Source organism: Tamandua tetradactyla, chromosome 22 (genome assembly GCF_023851605.1).
Source record: "Tamandua tetradactyla isolate mTamTet1 chromosome 22, mTamTet1.pri, whole genome shotgun sequence".
Classification (NCBI taxonomy): domain Eukaryota; kingdom Metazoa; phylum Chordata; class Mammalia; order Pilosa; family Myrmecophagidae; genus Tamandua; species Tamandua tetradactyla.
Genome location: NC_135348.1, coordinates 5,311,601 through 5,331,508, shown reverse-complemented (window position 1 = coordinate 5,331,508; position 19,908 = coordinate 5,311,601). Strand labels below are relative to the sequence as shown.

General features: G+C 37.9%; 1 long non-coding RNA gene and 1 pseudogene across 1 annotated transcript in view; one reads left to right on the top strand and one right to left on the bottom strand.

The window, feature by feature from the left end:
• LOC143666023 (uncharacterized) overlaps positions 1-19,908 on the bottom strand; it is a 688,093-nt gene that overhangs the window by 449,003 nt on the left and 219,182 nt on the right. The gene's annotated exons all lie outside the window — the stretch shown is intronic.
• On the top strand, positions 1,056-1,813 carry LOC143666021 (selenoprotein W-like; annotated as a pseudogene).

The following is a 19,908-nucleotide window of genomic DNA, read 5'->3' as shown; positions in this document are numbered from 1 at the left end:
TTAAGACTTATATTTAAGTAACATACCATGCAATAACTAAACCAAACACACCAATTAACAAACAGGCGTTAAACTCTTAGATTACACTAGGAGAGGGTACAGACACAGTAAGGTACAGAAATTAATTAATTAGGCAGGGTTAGTAGAGTATGAATCTAAAAGCTGTTCGACTTGAGAAAGGACAGAAAGGGAAAAGGGAACATGGCAGGGCTTGTGGCTTGGTTGCATAGGGGACAGGGCTGAGATTCTGTGGCAGAATCTGGAGATGGGGGGAGGAGGAGAAGGGGGCGTATTGGGCTGTGTTTTAGTCACAGTTGCAGCTCTTCCTGGAGGGGCTGCGTAGGGAGGCGGGTGAGAGGAGTTAAGGACAAGGTCTTTGGCAGGATTAAAGAAAGAGGTGGAAGGAAGGAGAAGGATTTGATAAGTGAAACAAGTTAGGCAGACAGAGGAAGGGGACCCCTGCATAAGCCATAGGGGTTCCGAGGGTGCTGATGGAGCATGGGGGAGGGGTGTGCATGATCAGCAGGGTCAAAATCTATAGAGGACTCCGTAGGGGATTCTCCACACAGGATTTTTCTGATTTCTTGGCAGCAGGGGGGATGAGAGGAGGGCTTCACGGAGGAGCAAGATTTAGTAGGTGGTACAGGATTGGCAGAGGAAAGAACAGTCATGGAGGCAAAAGAAAGCCTGAATGTAAGGAACCTCAGACAATTTGCCATTCATTGCACTGTATAAAGTCCTTGAACTCTCAGAGGACTTGCATATCAAAAATACCATGTTCAGGCCATTGGCTGTTATTGCTTAATTTATACTGTGGTCAAATTGAGGTAGAGTAAAACATGAATTTTTTTTTTAATCTCTCACCAGGATAGAGTGTTTTAAGACTGCAGAGGAGACACACTAAAGGGGCGACCTTGGGGGGAACAGAAAAAGTGCTGCCCACGAGAGACCTGCAGAGTGGAGAGAAGAGAAAGAGACAGGTGTGAAGAGGCAGCTGGACACTCCGGAGAGGGAACAAGACTCACCTGAGAAATGGGAAAATTTAGGAATCTGGAGTGTGGGGCTTGCAGGGCCGGGACGCTCGGAGGGTCCGCGCTGCGGCGCATGTGGCCCTCGCGCATCATGGCTCTCGCCGTCCGAGTGGTTTATTGTGGCGCTTGAGGCTACAAGCCCAAGTATTTACAGCTCAAGAAGAAGTTAGAAGATGAGTTCCCTGGATGCCTGGACATCAGCGGCGAGGGGACCCCCCAGACCACCGGGTTCTTTGAAGTGATGGTAGCTGGGAAGTTGGTTCACTCTAAGAAGAGAGGCGATGGCTTCGTGGACACAGAGAGCAAGTTTCTGAAGCTGGTAGCTGCCATCAAAGCCGCCTTGGCTCAGGGGTAGAGGCCCCGAAGGTAGAGTCCAGGAGGAGACTTGGCCCAGCCACGCTCGGCAGACGCTCCATGAGGGGGAGGACTGAAATGTCTCGCGGATGCCTGGTCCTCCCCTGATGCTTCCGCGGCTGCTGGGTGGGCAGGGTGGGTGCCCCTGGTCTCTGCCTCTGTGTGTGTGTCATGTGTTTGTGTCCCCTGGAAATCTAGTTTTTCACACCTGCTGTCCTCCCATACCCCACTTTTGCCATCTCTCCGTGAATCCCCCCGAGTCTCCTTTTGCCCCCCACCCCAAGTTCTCTGCCCTCCGGAGCATGCTGGGGGCAGGTACTTGGGCCCCTTCCCAAGGGGAGGGTCAGGATGAATGGTTGAGTGAGTGTCTCAGGTGATAGCAATGGTTCATAGCTCAATAAATGTGGAGCAGTTTAACAAAAAAAAAAAAAAAAAAAATTTAGGAATCTCAGACACGGGGTCAAGGTGGTGAGACAGGTGTCCCTGTGTCCCTTGTCCTCAACCCAAGGAAAATGGATGATCAATTCTGGAACCAGGTATCTCCAGAGTTGGGGGGTCAAGAATGGGGGGACAATTTCCCACAGCTGGGGAGGATCACACATCTAGCGCTAGGATTTTCAGAAACAGAACGGCTAGGGACCAGTTCCCCTAAAGAAATGGAATGGCTAGGGGACAGCTCCCCACTGAAGAGGCCTCCAGAGAGGTCCCAAAATGAACCTGGCCAAAGAATTAGTGCCTGGTGTTGCTTGCTTTGTTGACAATGGCAAGGTGGAGCTTCACTACTTATCAGTTTGTCTTGATGAAGCCTCCCTGGTTTTGGCACCAAAATGTTCGGTTTGAGAAAAATCCAAAGACAAACTGATCACAGGCAAAGAAATTTATTCAGGCACTAGCATGGTGTGGCTCTGAAGTCAGACTTCAGCTTGCTCAGGGAGGATAATGGAGGATATTTTATATTTGAGGGACTAGGTGGGGTGATAAGTGTTGCAAGGGTTTTGGAGGGTGCAGGACAGGAAAGGACCTTGAGTTGTTGGTCCAGGGAAGGAGGGTGCCTGTTTTGATAGGAGAAGACCTTGAACTATTGACCAAGAAAAGGAGACAGTGTAGATTAGGATGTGGCTGGAAAGGTCTGTTTTGATATCACCTGGTGTGGTAGTTAGATTCAGTTGTCAACTTGGCCAGGTGAAGGCATCAAGTTCTGTTACTGTGGACATGAGCCAATGGTACATGAACCTCATCTGTTGCTGATTACATCTGCAGTTGGCTAGGAGGTGTGCCTGCTGCAATGAATGACATTTGACTTAATTGGTTGGTGCTTAAATGAGAGAGCACAACATAGCACAGCCCAAGAAGCTCAGCATACCTCATCTCAGCACTTGTAGCTCAGCCCAGGCCTTTGGAGATGCAGAAAGAAATCACCCCAGGGAAAGTTGTTGGAACCCAGAGGCCTGGAGAGAAGGCCAGCAGAGACCTTCCTGTGCCTTCCCACATAAGAAAGAACCTCAGATGAAAGTTAGCCACCTTTCCTCTGAAGAACTAATGAAATAAATCCCCTTTTATTAAAAGCCAATCCATCTCTGGTGTGTTGCATTCCAGCAGCTAGCAAACTAGAACACCTGGGTATTGGTGGCAGATGGTTTCTGTTATTTTTGCCCTTGTTTGGGGTCCAAGCCTATCATTGTATCACTTACAATCTAGGGATATTTATAATAGGCCACAATCTAATAAACCATGCTCTCAACTTCAATTTTCTGAGTTTGTATATTACATTTATTCCATATGAGTGAAGCATATCTGTCTTTTTGTTTCTGACATTTAATTCAACATACTGTCCTTAAGGTTCATTCACCTAGTTGCATGCCTGACGACTTCATTTCTTCTTGCAGCTGCTCAGTAGTCCAGTCCATGTAAACACCACATTCCTTGTTCAATTCCTCAGTCATTGCACCCTTAGGCCACTTCAATCCATTGCAAATCATTAACACTGTCACGAAAAACACCTCAAATCTCCATTTCATTTCCCCACTCTCAGTTCCTCCATGTATATACCTAGCAACAGGGTTGCAAGGTCATATGGCAACCCAACCTCTAGCCCCCTGTGGAAATACCACACTGACCTCCAGAGGGGCTGCAACTCTCATCTTCACTAGCAACAGTGAATTGGTACATCTCTTTCTCAACATTTTCTCTAGTACTAGTTTCTCTCAGTTTTTTTTATTATTAGTATTATATTATGCTATATGGTATAGGTTACATTTCATTCTTTTTCCTTGTGAGTATCCTGTTACTGCAACACCATTTGTTGAATTTTTGTTCGTTTGAGTGTTTGTTTTTGGGGAAGTGCATGGGCGGGGAATCAAACTCGGGTCTCCTGCATGGCAGGCAAGAATTCTATCACTTAACTACCCTCGCACCCTTCAGTTCATTTTTAAACAATTTAAATTGCACATCATACACTCCAACCTAAGTAAATAGACATGTCTTCACCATGATAATCTATATGAAGGCATTTCCTTTTCTTCCACAAACGATCCATCTCCCTCCTCCATGCTCTCCACCTGTTGACATTTAGTTTTGGCTAAATGCCTTTGTTGTCTTCTGTGGCAGCATATTGCAATGTTATTGTCAACCATAGACCCTAGTTTGCATTGATTGCACTTTTTTCTGTATACCATCTATCTTCAACCCCTTGCAATGTTGACATTCATTTGTTCTCCCTCATGCAAAAACATTTTTATATTTGTACATTTAATCACCATCATTGTCCACTCTAGGCATTCCTAAGTTACGCTGTCTCAAGTCTTTATAGTCTGTCTTTCTTTCTGGTTTCATACATTCCCTAGTCCTCCTCCCTCAACCATACTCACATGCAACTTCACCATATGATTGTGCCACAATCAGATAGCATTGTGCTATCTATTTCTGAATTTTTACAATCAGTCCTGTTGCACAATCTGTATTCCTTCAGCACCAAATGCCCAATCTTGACACTCTTTTTTATCTCCTAATAATCTGTGTTCTTAACTTCAACTCTCAAGACTCACTCATTAATGTTAGTTCATATCAGTGAAATTATATAGCATTTGTGCTTTTGTTTCTGGCTAATTTCACTCAGTATAATGTCCTCAAGTTTCATCCACATTGTTGCAGGCTTCATGAATTTATTCTCTCTTACAGCTGTGTAGTATTCCCATCATATGTGTCTACCACAGCTTTTTTAGACATTTGTGGATATTTGGACTGTTTCCATCTCTTGCAATCCTAAATAGTGCTGCTATAAACATTGGTGTGAAAACGTCCATTTGTGTCCTTACCTTTAGTTCCTCTGAATATGTACATAGCAATAGGATTGCAGGATATAGCAATTCCGTATGTAGCTTCTTGAGGAACCACCAAATTACCTTCCAGAATGATTGTACCATTTTACATTCCCATCAACATTGGATAAGTGTGCCTCTTTCTCCACATCCTCTCCAGCACTTGTTTTTGTATGTGTATATGTATATAATGATCATTCTGGCAGTTGTGGGAGGTATCTCATTGTGGTTTTGACTTGCATTTCCCTTTTAGACAGTGAAATTGAGCATCTTTCCAAGTGCCTTTTAGCCATTTGTATTTCCTCTTCTGAGGAGTATCTGTTCATATATTTGGCTCATTTTTTAATTGGGTTGTTTGTCTTTTTTGGTGTTGAGTTGAAGAGTCTCTTTATATATTCTGCATAGTAAACCCTTATTTGATAAATGGTTTCCAAATATTGTCTCCCATTGTGTAGCATGCCTTTTTACTCTCCTGACAAAGTTCTTTGATGCGCAAAAGTGTTTAAATTTGATGAGATTCCATTCATCTATTTCATTTCACAATGCTCCTGATTTGGGTGCAAGGTCTAGGAAACTGACTCCAATTACATATTTATAAGATAGTTCCCTACATTTTCTTCTAAAAGTTTTATGGTCTTACCTCTAATGTTTAGGTGTTTGATGCATTTTGAGTTCATTTTTGTTTAAGATGTGAGCTATGGATCCTCTTTCATTCTTTTGCATATGGATATCCAGGTGTCAAAACACCACTTATTGAAAAAATTGCTCTGTCCCAAATGTGTTGGCTTGATTACCTTTTCAAAGATTAATGTGAAGGTCTGTATCTGAGCACTAAGTTAGATTCCATTCATCAGTATATCTATCTTTATGCCAGAACCATGCTGTTTTTACCACTACAATTTCAAAATTTGCTTTAAAGTCAGATAGTTTGAAACCTTCCACTTCAATTTCTCAATGAATTTTTAGCTATTCAGGACACCCTGTCCTTGCAAATTACTTTGATTATTGGTTTTTCCATTTCTGCAAAATAAGTTGTTAATATTTTAATTGGTATCACATTGAATCTATAAATCAATTTGGGTGGATTGACATCATTACTATATTTAGCCTTCTAATCCATGAACATGGTATACATTTCCATTTGTTTAGGTATTTCATTATTTCTTTTAGCAATTTCTTGTAGTTTTCTGTGTACAGGTCTTTTGTATCCTTAGTTAAATTTATTTCTAAATGTTTGATTCATTTGGTTGCTATTGTAAATGGAACTTTTTTCTTGATTTCCTTCTCAGATTGCTTATCACTAGTGTATAGAAACATTACTGATTTTTGGGTGTACATTGCCACTTTGCTGTTCTCATTCATCAGCTCTGGTAGCTTTGCTGTAGATTTTTCAGGATTTTTGACATGTAGAATCATGTCATCTGCAAACAGTGTGAGTTTTACTTCTTCCTTTCCAATTTGGATGCCTTTTATTTATTTTTCTTGTCCAATTGCTCTGGCTAAAACTTCCAACACAATGTTGAATAGCAATGGTGACAGTGGACATCCTTGTCTTGTGCCTGATCTTAGAGAGAAAGCTTTCAGTTTTTCCCCATTGAGAATGATGTAGCTGTTGGTTTTTCATATATTTCTTTTATTCTGTTGAGGGAGGTCCCTTCTATTGCTATCCTTTTAAGTGTCTTCATCAAGAAAGGATGTTGAATTTTGTCAAATGCATTTTCTGCATCAATTGAGATGCTGATGTGTTTTTTTCTGCTTTGACTTATTGATATGGTGCATTGCACTACTTTATTTTCTTGTGTTGAATCAGCCTTACATACCTGGAATAAATTCCACTTGGTCATGGTGTGTGATTCTTTTATCATGTGGCTGGATTTGATTTGCAAGTATTTTGTTGAAGAGTTTTGCATCGATATTCATTAAAGAGAATAGTCTTTAATGTTCTCTTCTTGTAGTATATTTACCTGCCTTTGATATCAGTGTCATGTTGGCTTCATAAGATGTGTTTGGTAGCTTTCCCTCCTCTTCAATTTTTCTGAAAATTTGAGCAGGGTTGGCAGTAATTTTTTCTTGAATGGCTTGGTAGAATTCACACGTGAAGCCTGTCATCCTAGATTTTAATTTTGATGACCAATTCAATCTCTTTACTTGTGATTGTTTTGTTGAGGTCATCTATTTCTTCTAGAGTCATTGTTCATTATACATGCCTTTCTGGGAAATTGTCCAATTCATCTATATTGTCTAATTTCCTAGAATATAGCTGCTTATAGTATCCTTTCATTACCTCCCTTATTTCTGTGGGATCAGTGGTTACATCCCTTCTTCCATTCCAGATTGTATTAATTTGCATCCTCTTTTCTTTTATTTTTTTGTCAGTCTAGGTAAGGGTCCATTGATGTTATTAATTTTCTCAAAGAACCGACATCTGATTTTTTTGATTTTCTGGATTGTTTTCATACTCTCAATTTCATTTACTTCTGCTCTAATCTTCATAATTCCTTACATTTTGTTTGCTTTGGAGTTAGTTTGCTGTTGTTTCTCTAGTTCTTCCAAATGAACAGTTAATTCCTTGATTTTTGCTCTTTTCTTTTTTAATATAAGCATTTAAGGAAGTAAATTTGCCTCTCACAGCACTGCTTTTGCTGCATCCCATAAATTTTGATATGTGTTTTCATTTTCACTTCCCTCAAGATATTTACTGATTTCTCTTGTAATTTATTCTTTGACGATTGATTGCTTAAGAATATATTGTTTAGTCTCCATATATTTGTGAATTTTCTGGCCCTCTGCCTGCTATTGATTTCTAGCTGTATTCTATTATGATCCAAGATAAGGTTTTACATCATTTAATTAAAAAAAAAATTATTGAGACTTCCTTTGTGACCCAACATGTGGTCTGTCCTGAAGAATGATCCATGAGCACTTGAGAAGAATATATATGCCCTTCTTATTGGTTGCAATGTTCTTTATGTCTGTTAAGTCTAGTTCATTTTTCTTGTTATTCAAGGTCTCTGTTTTCTTATTGATCCTCTTTCTAGACGTTCTATACATTGATGGTAGTGTAGAACTGAAGTCTCGAAAATATTATGGTAGAGATGTTTGCATCTCCCTATAGTGTTGTCAGTGTTTGCCTCATGCATTTTGGAGCACTCTGGCTTGGTGCATAAAAATATTTACTATTGTTGTGTCTTCTTGTTGAATTGTTCCTTTTATTAATACATAGTGTCCTTCTTTGTCTCTTTTAATTGTTTTACATTTGCAGTTTAATTTGTTGGATATTAGTATAGCTACCCTTGCTCTTTCCTGGTTGTTGTTTGAATGAAATATCTTTTCCCAACATTTCACCTTCAACTTAATTTTGTCTTTGGGTCTAATGTGAGTTTCCTGTAGACAGAATATAGGTCCTGTTTTTCAAACCCTTCTTCCAGTCTATATCTTTTGATAGGGGCTATTAATCCATTCACATTTAATGCTGTTAGTTTAAAGGCAGTATTTTCTTCTACCATTATTTCTTTTGAATTTTATATGTTACATCTAGTTTTTCTCTTTTACCTTTACTGATAGTCTTCATTTCTACACTCCTTTCAGACTTCTCTCTCCTGCCTTTCCTTATCTGCCTGTAGTGTTTCCTTTAGTGTTTCTTGAAGAAACACTAAATCACAAATTCTTAATTTCTCTCAATGACTGTTTATCTGAAAATATTTTCATCTCCCCCTCATTTTTGAAGGACAGTTTTGCTGCATATAGATCTCTTGGCTGGCAGTTTTTGCCTTTCAGAATCTTAAATATTTTATGCTACTTCCTTCTTGCCTCCACAGTTTCTGCTAAAAAATCTGCACATAGTTTTATTGAGCTTTCCTTGTATGTGATGGATTGCTTTTCTCTTGCTGCTTTCAAAATTCTCTTTGTCTTTGACAATCTGATTAATAATTATCTTGGATTATGTCCATTTGGATCTATTCTGCTTGGCGTGCACTGCACTTCTTGGATTTGCTATTTTGTACCTTTCATAAGAGAGGGGAAATTTTCAATGATTATATCCTCCATTAATATTTCTCCTTCTTTTCCCTTCCCTTCTACTTCTTGGCCAACCCCAAAATGTATATTCATGTACTTCATGTTGTCATTTAGTTCCCTGATACCCTGCTCATATTTTTCCATTCTTTTCCTTATATTTTCTTTTGTGTCAGATTTCAGATGTCTGGTCCTCTAGTTCGTTAATCCTTACTTCTTCCTCTTCAAATCTATTTCTGTAGGTTTCCATTTTCTTTTTCATCTCTTCCATTATGCTTTTCATTTTCATAAGTTCTGAAATCTGTTTTTCTAAACTTTCATGTTCTTCTTTATTTTCACACATTGTCTTCTTTATATCCTCTCTCCACTCGTTGATTTAATTTTTGAGGAGATTTTGGACATCTGTTCAAATATTCTGTATAATTTCAGCTCCTTTATCTCCTTTGAAGTGTTTGTTTCTTTGACTGGGAAAATCTTTGATTTTCCTTTTTTGACTTATTATTTTTGGCTAGCATCTAGACATTTGATTTCTTTAATTAGCTTATTTTGGAGATTGTTTTCACCCTTTTACCTAGGGTTTTCTTGCTGAATGCCTTTGTTCACTATTGGACATTCAATTCAACTTTTTCTAGACCTCTAGCATAGGTTCTGTTTAACTGATCAGAATTTTTCAGTTCTTGTGTTTTCTATTTCTTGCCCTCCCTATATGGAGACTTTTTTTTTTCCTGAGAAGAGTCTCCTCAGATATTATAGAACACAGCCAGATTTTCCCAGAGCAGAAGTCCCATGTCTCAGGAGGGGAGCATACTCAGCACCTGTTTCCCTGAGTGTGAGACCCAGCAGGTTGTCAGGTTTCCCTATGAAGCCTCTAGACTCTGCCCTTTTCTTATCCTGCTCAGTTTTCATCATTTGTCTGCCCGTGGCTTCCCATCATCTTAAAGTGATGCAGCGCTTTTAATTTCTGCAGACTCTCACTGGCACGAGCATGGTTGAGACAGAGGTTAGGTAGTTGGGTGGCTTTGACTACTTGTTTTCCTGCCCATGGGGCCTGAATTCCTTGAAGGAGGGATTCCACTTGAGCTGGTCCCATACCCTTTTCTTGGGGGAGATATGCTCTTTAGGGAGTTAACCCCTTTCACCTTACTAGTTACTTTGTGTCTCAGACATGGCTTAGTTCCCCTCTTGCCTGGGCAGTGCTGGAGCCTAAGATTCCTTGCAGTTCTATCTAATGAGCTCTTTAAGAAGTTAAAAAAAAAAAAAAAGAAAAGAAAAAGAAACCTTTTCAGAGCTTGACCCCCACTCTTTAGGTTTGCCAATCAACAGCTTGAGTTGGTACGTGGCTCTATGTATCTCCAGGCCTTATGTGCCTCCTTTTCTTGGGGTCCAGTCCTTTTCCAGTATTTTGTGCTGTCTAACTCAAAAAGCCTCTTTTTATCAATCAGTCCTGTCTTCTGCTGGGCAAAAGCCGCTAATTCCTTTAGTGCTTTTTTTTTTTTTCAGGTTTCTCTGTGTTGGGGTCTTGTTTTCAAAGTCAATTAATTCCACAATTGGAGCTTGGCTGAGCTAAGCCCTTGCTGCTAGTAAAGTTTGTTTCCCTTCCCCTCAGGGAACCAGTCTGTTATGCCCATGGAGGTTGGGACCTGGCTTCCAAGGTTTGGGAGACTTAGAGTTCTGAGTGTGGTCTTAACAATTCCACCTGCTTCAGACTGGTTTATGCTGTGTGTCTGGCCACTGATGTTCCCCCAGCAGTTTTTCTCTACCATTCTTGGCTATTTAATCATTGCTCTGAAGAACTAACTAAATTCCACAGATTGGTATGCCACCATCTTGCCCTGCCCTGTCCCTTTAATTTATTTTTCTTGTCCAATTGCTCTAGCTGGAAATTTCAGCACAATGTTGAGTAACAATGGTGATGCTGGATATCCTTGTCTTTTTCCTGATTTTAGGGGGAAATCTTTCAGCCCTTCTTCATTGTGTATGATGTTAAGTGTGGGTTTTTCATATGTGCAGACAATTATATTGAGGAAATATCCTTCTATTCCTGTCCTTTAAGGAGTTTTCATCAAAAAAAAAAAAAGGATTCTAAATGTTGTCACATGCCTTTTCTGCATCAATTGAGATGATCATGTGGTATTTCCCCTTTGATTTATAGATGTGGTGTATTACATTAATTGATTTTCTAGTATAGAACCACTCTTGCATACCTGGAATTAAACCCACTGGGTCAAAGTGCATAATTTTTTTAAGATGCTGCAGGATTTGATTTGCATTTATTTTGTTTAAGATTTTTACATCTGTATTCATTAAATTTATTGTAATTTTTTCTTTTCTTGTAACATATGTGTCTGGCTTTGGTATTAGTATGATGTCAGATTCATAGAATGAGTTAGGTCTCTCTCTGCTCTTCAATTCTTTTGAAGAGTTTAAACAGGATTAATTCTTTCTTGAATGTTTGGTAAAATGCGCTTGTGATTCAATTTGGTGCTGAGGTTTTCTTTCTTGGGACATTTTTGATGACTGATTCAATCATTTTACTTGTGTTTGGTTTGTGGTGGTCTTCTATTTCTTCTTGAGTCAATATTGGTTGTCCAGGATTTTCTAAGAAGTTTTCCACTTAATCTACGTGGTATAGTTTGTTAACATATAGTTGCTCATAGCATTCCCTCATTATCTCTTTAATTATGCAAGGTCCATATCTACATCCCCCTCCTATTTCCAATTGTATTTACTTGCATGTGCTCTCTTCTTTGTCAGTCTAGCTAAGGGTAGATCAATTTTGTTGGTTTTCTCAAAGAAACAGCTTCTGGTTTAGTTGATTTTCTCTATTGTTTTTGTGTTCTCAATTTCAATAGTTTCTGCTCTAATCTTTGTTATTTTTTTCCTTCTATTTGCTTTGGGGTTAGTTTGCTGTTCTTTTTCTAGTTCCTTCAGGTATGCAGTTAATTTCTTAATTTTTGCTCTTTCTTCCATTTAATACAGGCTTTTAGGGCAATACTTTCCCTTATCAGTACTGCTTTTGCTCAGTCACATGAATTTTGATACGTAGTGCTCTCATTTTCATTTGCCTCAGGACTTTTACTATTTATTTCATAATTTTTTCCTTGACTCACTTCTTCTTTAAAAGTATGTTGTTTATCCTACATATATTTGTGAATTTTCCAACCTTCCACCTGTTATTGATTTCCAGCTTCATTCTATTATAATATGAGAAAACATTTTGTATCATTCAAATTTTTAAAAATTTGTTGAGACTTGCTTTGTGCCCCAACATGTGGTCTATCCTGGAGAATGATCCATAAGCACTTGAAAATAATACATATCCTGTTGTGTTGCCTGCAGTGTTCTGTAATTCTCCATTCAGTACAGTTCATTTCTCTTATTATTCAGTATCTCTGTTTTCTTGTTGGCCTTCCATCTAGAGGCTCTATCCATTGACAAGAATGGTGTACTGAAGTCTCCAACTGTTATCACAGAGGTGTCTATTCCCCGTTCAGTGTTACTGATGTTTGTCTCCTATATTTTGGGGCACTCTGCCTTTGGACATAATATTTATGATCATTATTTCTTCTTGATGAACTATTCCTTTCATTAATACATACTGTCCATTATGTCTCTTTTGACTTTTACATTTAAAGTCTAATTGTGAATTACTTATTATATATGTAGAACGGAATGATCATATGTTAAGAATATTCATATTTCTTTCTTGTCATATATATTTTTTTAAATTTAGATTAAAAGAAAAAGTCTAATTGTCTGATGATAGTATAGATACCCTTGCTATTTTGTGGTGTCGTTTGCTTGAAATATCTTTTTCCAACTTTTCACTTTCAACTTATTTTTGTCCTTCAGTCTAAAATGAGTCTCTTTTAGATGGCATATAGATGGATCTTGGTTTTTAACTCATTCCACCACTACTCTATGTCTTTTGATTGGGGAGCTTAATCCATTAACATTCAATGACATTAGTCTAAAGGCTGCGTTTTCTTCATTTTAGCCTTTGGATTTTATATGTAATCTTATTTTTTCTTTGTACCTTTTTAGTTACTATTATTGATACTCTTCCTTTCTATACTCTCCTCCAGACCTCCCTCTCATCTTTCCCTATCAGTGTGTAGCATTCCCTTTAGTATTTTTTGTAGCATTGTTCTCTTGCTCATGAACACCTTCAGTGTCTATTTATCTGTAAATAATTTAAGTTCTCCCTCGTTTTCGAAGGGCTCTTTTGCCAGATATATAGAATTCTTGGCTGGCAGTCTTTCTCCTTCAGTATCCTTAATGTATCATACCAATGCCTTCTCACCTCCATGGTCTGCTGAAAAATCCATAGTTGGATTTATCAAGGTGTCCTTGTGTGTGTGGCATCATTTTTCTATTGCTTCCTTTAGAATTCTCTTTGTATTTGGCATTTGAGAACATGATTAGTAAATGTCATCTAATAGGTCTATTTGAATCTGTTCTTTTTTGCTGAATGTTGCAATTCATGGACCTGTAATTTTATGTCTTTCATAGGAGTTAGGAAATATACAGTGATTATGTCTTCAATTATTCTTTCTGACCCCTTTCCCTTCTCTTTTCCTTCTGAGACACCCATAACACCTACATTTGTGCCTTCATGTTGTCTTACAGTTCCATATGAGGCCCTTGTCTAATTTTTCCATTCATTTCCCTTTCTGTTCTGTGTGTGTGTGTGTGTGTGTGTGTGTGAAAGATTTCAGATGTCTTGTCTTCTAATTCACCAGTTATTTCTTCTGCCTCTTCAAATCTGCTGCTGTATGGCTCTATTGTGTTTTTATCTCTTCTATTGTGTTTTTAATTCCCATAAGTCTGTCTTGTTTTTTTAAGTTTCTGATATCCTCTTTATGGTCACCCAGTGTTTCCTTTATATCTTTCATTTCATTTTCCTTCAATTCATTGAACTGATTTAGAAGGTTTTTTGAATATCCTTTATTAGTTGTTTCATCTCCTATATCTACTCAGAAATTTTAGTTTGTTCTTTCGATTGGGCCAAATGTTCATGTTTCCTAGTTTGAGTCATGATTTTTTTGCTGGCCTCTACACATCTAATTTTATTGATTAGTTTATTCTGGAGGTTATTTTTTCTCTTACCTAAGGTTTTACCCTTGATTAGCTTTGTGCTCTAACTGTTCTTTGACATTTGGCTTAACTTATTTTAGACTTTTAGCATAGCTTCTATTTAGCTGATCAGATATTTTTCAGCTCTTATTTTTCTGAGTCTTTCCCAACATACATGGAATGATTTTTGAGATTGACTATTTGTGCAGTTGTTTCACCTTCAGGAAAAACCTTTCTCTTCTCTCTTCCTCCTCAGGAAATGTGGATCTGTTATCCTCTTTGTTGTTTTGTTTTTGCCTCTGTAAGTTTTTAACACTCCTTTTGTTGCCTCTAGCACCTTTTACCTGGAAGGCTGATTCTGGCTGGAGGGGTCCCCCAAAGAGTGTTTACCCCAGTCATTTGTTCCTTAGACAAGAAAAGGTCCAGGGCTCTGGAAAGAGGTACAGATCAGTATCTAGGTTCCCACGGGATGAGACCAGCAGAGTACTATTCTATCTTGTCGCCTCCTTGTTCTGCGCTATTCCTATCCTGAGCAGCAGAATGGCACTCTTCATCTACCTGGTCGCACAGGCATTGGATGGTACTGTGCCTTTAATTGTCAGCCAACCCTGGCCCTGCCCAGGGCCTTGGTAGAGACAGTGGTTGTGGGTATTGGAAGGGGGCACTCTGGAACTGCTGCTGTTCTCCAAGCCCCTGGAGTCTGAGTTCCCCAAATAACTGCTGCCAACTGCTTGGGGCCCTGACCCCTCTTTTCTTAGGGAGAAGCCACTCCTCAGCCCCCCACTCCCAGTTGACTGGAAAATCTGCCCTGATTCTCAAGCAGCCCCACTCTCACCTCTCCCAGAGTGTGTATCAGAAAGAGACTGGCTCCAGCCTTTGAAAACTGAAACCTTTCCAGTTATTCCAGCCCTGGGGTCTAAATTCTTTGAATGAGAGCCACCACTTGTGCAAGGCCCTGCACCCCATTTTCTTGGGGAAGATCTGCCCTTTAGGTAGCTATCTTCTCCATCTGTTTAGTTACTTTGCCTCTCAATTCCAGCCTGGCCTGGGGCAGGAGTGAAAACAGATACTGTGGCTAGTTTCTTTAATAGGCTACTATTAAGAAGGAGAAGGAGGAGGACTGGGATGGGGAGGGGGAAGGGAGAGGGAGAGGAGAAGGAGAAGAAGGAAGGAAGGAGGAAAAAAGGGAGTAAAAAAAGGGAAAAGAAAGTTGCTGTTCTCAGAGTGCACTCTGGGTTCACCAATCAAAAGCTGGAGTCGGTACTGAGCTTCATGCCCCCTTTTTCTTGGGGCACAGTGCTCCTCCACCACTCAGAGCTCAGCCAGCTCCAGATGCCTCCATTTTTTTCATCCCTCTCCAGGGAGTGGGGTTGATGCAGTACTCTCAGTTTCTTTGTTGACTGCATTGTAAATGTATCTGTGCTTGCAGCTGGTATTCAGTAGTCCAAACATGCATCTGGCCTCTGAAGTTCCCAAAACTGTTGCTTCAGACAGCTTCTGGCTACATACTGGGTACTCTGGAGGATGAACTAAACCTTAAAACTCCCTACGCCACCATTGCCCTCTATTCTTTAAATAACTGTCATAGCACATTATATGAATGCATCATAATTTGACTAACAGCTCAATTTGTAAGAAATTCAAATTTTTGTAAAAAATTCAAATTTTTTCTTATTGAAAAGGTTGCATTTGATAGCCTTAATATATGAATTGCTGAAGTTCTGTAACTGTATCTAACATGTAAAATATTTTTCACTTTTAATATTATGATACACATTTCTAAATTTTCTTGGAGGGAATTTCTACTATTTAAAGTTTATACTAATTGACTGAGAAATGTGCATTATTTGTTAATATTATTTGAGTGACTATGTTACTCAAATGATACTTAAACACTATCAGACATATGTGTATTTGAAATCTATTTCTGCTAAATTAGCAACTAACTTGGCAAATGGTTTATCCACTCTGAATCATACTTTCAATTTGTATATCTGGAGATAGTGATCTACTAACAGATTGAAAGGCACAATATATAAGCAGCTTACTTAACATGTTTGCTTGGCAGATGGTACGGCCCTGGTAATTGAGATGATTTGCAATATCTTCATCATTATTGTTATTTTATTAATAATAATAATATGGTGTTGGCTTGATGCCAACTAACTTTTGGCTTTCGGGGATATACATAATTATGTACACTGACATCTGCAGCTTCTTATCTGTTGATGTGTTCTCTTATGGATCTATTTTTCTCCCTTAGTAGTATGTTGAGAAACAGTTAAAATCAAATACTGATATTATTGAAAGTTTGCAACATTTCATCTTTGGCCAGAGTCGTGGAAGAAAGATACATCATTACTCACTGATTTGGAAAATCAGAACTAATAAGGTCGATTCTTCCACATTCCCCTACACTGAAGTAGATTGCACATGAACTGTGAGAGGTATCTAAAGACAGATGCAGATGATAAGACATGCAGACACAAAATGGATAATAAAAAGAAAGAAAATAACTGTTTCTTTCCCTCTTTCTGGATGCTGTAAAGAGCATCTGCGAAGCTACTGTCTGCTTTTAATTCTATGTTTATATCAAGGTCTTGAAATTTAAAATGCCCAGAAACTCAAGGCTGATTTACTAGTATACCTTTCTGCAGAAAACACACACAAACGTGGTCAGAAAATATCATCCTTCATCAGTACTCATAGAGGTCAGGTTATTTCCTCCATCGAGATGACATCACTAGTGCTAAGGAGCCTTTATTTGCCTTTACTTGCTATCTCCAAGAATAACAAAAATAGTTCTGTAGAAAATAGGAGACTCAACCTAGGAGCATGAGAAGGGAATATTTCACTGATTTTGGCAGATGACTCTTACAGTCTTAGAGAAACAGATTTAGGGAGATTCAGAAAGTCTGATTCTGGATGCCTCTCTTCCAACAAATGATATCTTATCATTTTGACTAATACTCAGAAAAGGTTCAGATTGCTCCCGGGAATGTAAGCGCAAGTTCACGTATTTTAGTTAACAGCATAAGATGACGTGGCAGGGCAGAAGAGACCCGATTAATTCATTATTTTCACTTATTAATACAGCTTATTTCAAGTTTGATTCTACTGAAAAGCCTGACGAATTGTCCTTGCCATGGTGCCATCTGCTGTTAACTAAGGAAGAGCCAAGACTATTTCAATGTTAGGAATTCGTTACTAACTCTACAAATTCAAATGATTACACTCAGCGCTGCTCATTTCCTTCTTGATCACTAAGCCTCAGCTAAAAATCAAACCAAAATAAGACAGTGGCTATGCGGTCATTTTTTTCTTGCAAATATTTTAAAAATATATCATTTAAACGTGTGGCTGAATAGGGTGTGGGGAAAGGCTCTTCATTTACAGGAATTGATATTTTGGAAATGTGAGCAATTAAGTTATGATTTATGCTTGACAGAAAATTAAGGAACATCAAATTGAAATTTTTCTCAGTTCAGACAAATTTTACATTGTGACCATTATTTAAAATATATAATTTTTCCAATATTTAAACATTATTGTCATGATTTTGAAATTGACAAGAACTGTGGAAGCAGGACCTTTTACTCAAAGTAAGATAAGAAATGGACACATTCCCAAGAACTCATCCACTCAGGTAAATTGTAGAAATGTATGCTGACATTTTTATCAGGGCTTCACTGATAAATAACTCCAAGGAAAACATTTACCTTCACAACCTCGTGGAGTGCTGTTTGTTTAAGAACTGCCCGGGTGCTGTCATCAATATGCCTACAGGAAAAGGAATTTTATAATCGCCTCGAATGAGGGACTTTACACTAAGAAAATCTGTTAAGCAGATTCTAAATTGTATAGTTTGTTTCATTTTCTGCTCACAAAAGTCGTTTGAAATTTTGGTAGAATTGGTTCAATTTTCTACTTGTGCTTTTAGTAAGAGTGCGGCCCCCTGATGAAAGAGGGGTCTTAAGAGGTGAACAATTCAAACCCCAGATGGACCTTTGCTCTTCCTGCTTTGTTTGCAAGTTATGCTTCACTTAGAAACAATGGAAAGATACTTCAATCTCTGAGCCAGAAAAGAGAGACAAGACTTTTTCATCTCATTTGCGCTTCAAATAACATTTTATTTCTTTATCCTACAACTAAAGAAAGATAGTGACTTTGGGTTCCTTTCTTTTATCATCAAATTAACATTAGATCAGAGGGTTCAGTGATTTTCTTTGTTTCTACGGAGACAAGTAATATGCATTATGAGTTTTTTTTTTTTAAATCAAGAAACAAAAAGAGGAATACAAGGAAGTATTTTATTTCTTTCTCCTGCCATTTCCATTTTGAGAGATTCCTTTAAGAATGCCTCATGTGTAGCAAACAAATAAAAATAAAAATAAAGTACAATATTGATTCATATATATTTTCTATGTGATAGTCATACGCATGTGTGTTTACTATACACTTACTTGAGTTTGTGTGTGAATGCTTTGTGATATTATATTGTGAGACTGATTTTATTCTGTATTATTGTAAATAGCAAGCAGAAAATATGTTTTGTTTGCCTTGGACATGTGCCAAAATTAAATCCATCCATTACATGTAACTTCATGAATTCCTGCCAAACCCTAAAAAATCCAATGAAGTGTAAACTTGTAGTCATGGTTGCTAACACCAAAGACAGTGATTTAGAGTTCACTTGCAGCGTTGCAGTAATTTATTGTTCTAGAAGGGAAATTGCAAAGACTTTATGCTAAGATAAAATGAATTGACAGGGGACTTATGCTCTTTCAAAAAGAAAATGAAGAATTTCAAAGGTTGGCATAGACCTAATTCCCTTCACCTGACAACTACCAGCCAAGAGAATTGTGCTGTAGAGAGTAATTCATTCTCAACATTTTAGAAACTAATTGATCCTTTAAAATGTTATCTGAAATATTTTTTAAAAAGACTATTCTGACAGTCAACATTTTTGAGGAAAAGTATTTTGAAGTCATGGTTTATAGAACCAAAGGTATGTTGCTATATTTTACTCAAACTTTAAATCATTTCCATAATTTATCATAATTGTAAAAATAAATTAGCAAAATATTTTATGTACTATTTTAACAACATTAAAAAGCAGTCCTCATGTTATTCCATATCTAAATGGCAAAGGGTAATATCTAGGAAAATCTTACATTGGTATGATCGTTTCTCTTCATTCCAACAACAGATTGAATTTTTATGGAATATTGTCCTTCACAACCCATGGGTACCCACACCACATGATTAGTTTGGCTCTTAAGCCTTTATCTATTGCCAATATAACAGGGAGAATGTGTGATACATGTGTCTCATGGCAAGAGAAAATTGAAGATTAGGAGCATATACCTGGAGACAAACTTCTAGGAATCAAATCCAAACACTTGTTGATTCTATGATAGTAGGCAACTTACATTCTTTGTGTCTATTGCTTTCTTCAACAGTAAATGGGGCTTAAGAGGTCTCCTTAAAAGCTGGACACTGTTTAATGTTTAGTACATAGAGTTCAGCAAAAACTAGCAATTTATGTGATCAAGATAGTGTATATTTTGGCCATTAAATAATCTTATCACATTGATAAGTTCTTGAGGACATTCTTTAACTAGATGTACCTGGTATATAGCATTTTATGCAGGGTCAGTCATCTATACAATAGGATTTCAGATGCTTTGGAAATAATACCATGTCCTTTCAAGCGTCTTCTCAACCTAGTCACCTTTATTATATCATTAAAGACTTCAAAATTCGGCACTAAAAAGATTAACCAACAAGAGTGGGAAAATATATAGTAAGGGAAGACTGAGGGGAAAAAAAAAGATAATTTAGCTCATAGGTATGGTACCTTACCTAGAAGATTTAAAATGGGAGAGGGAAGATTATAGCAAGAAATTTAGTCTATGCCAAATTTCACTGTTTGAGTGGATTCAACTCAAGGCCATTCTGAAAACAGAAACAGGGCTGAGTTTATGTTTTTGATACAGTTTTGGAACAATATTGGTAAATAATATTAATGCCAATGTTTACTGTTTCCTCCCAATTTCGTTTTCATAAAATGTTCGGAAAGAGAAGTTTTCTGCATACTTATTCATCAGGTAAAA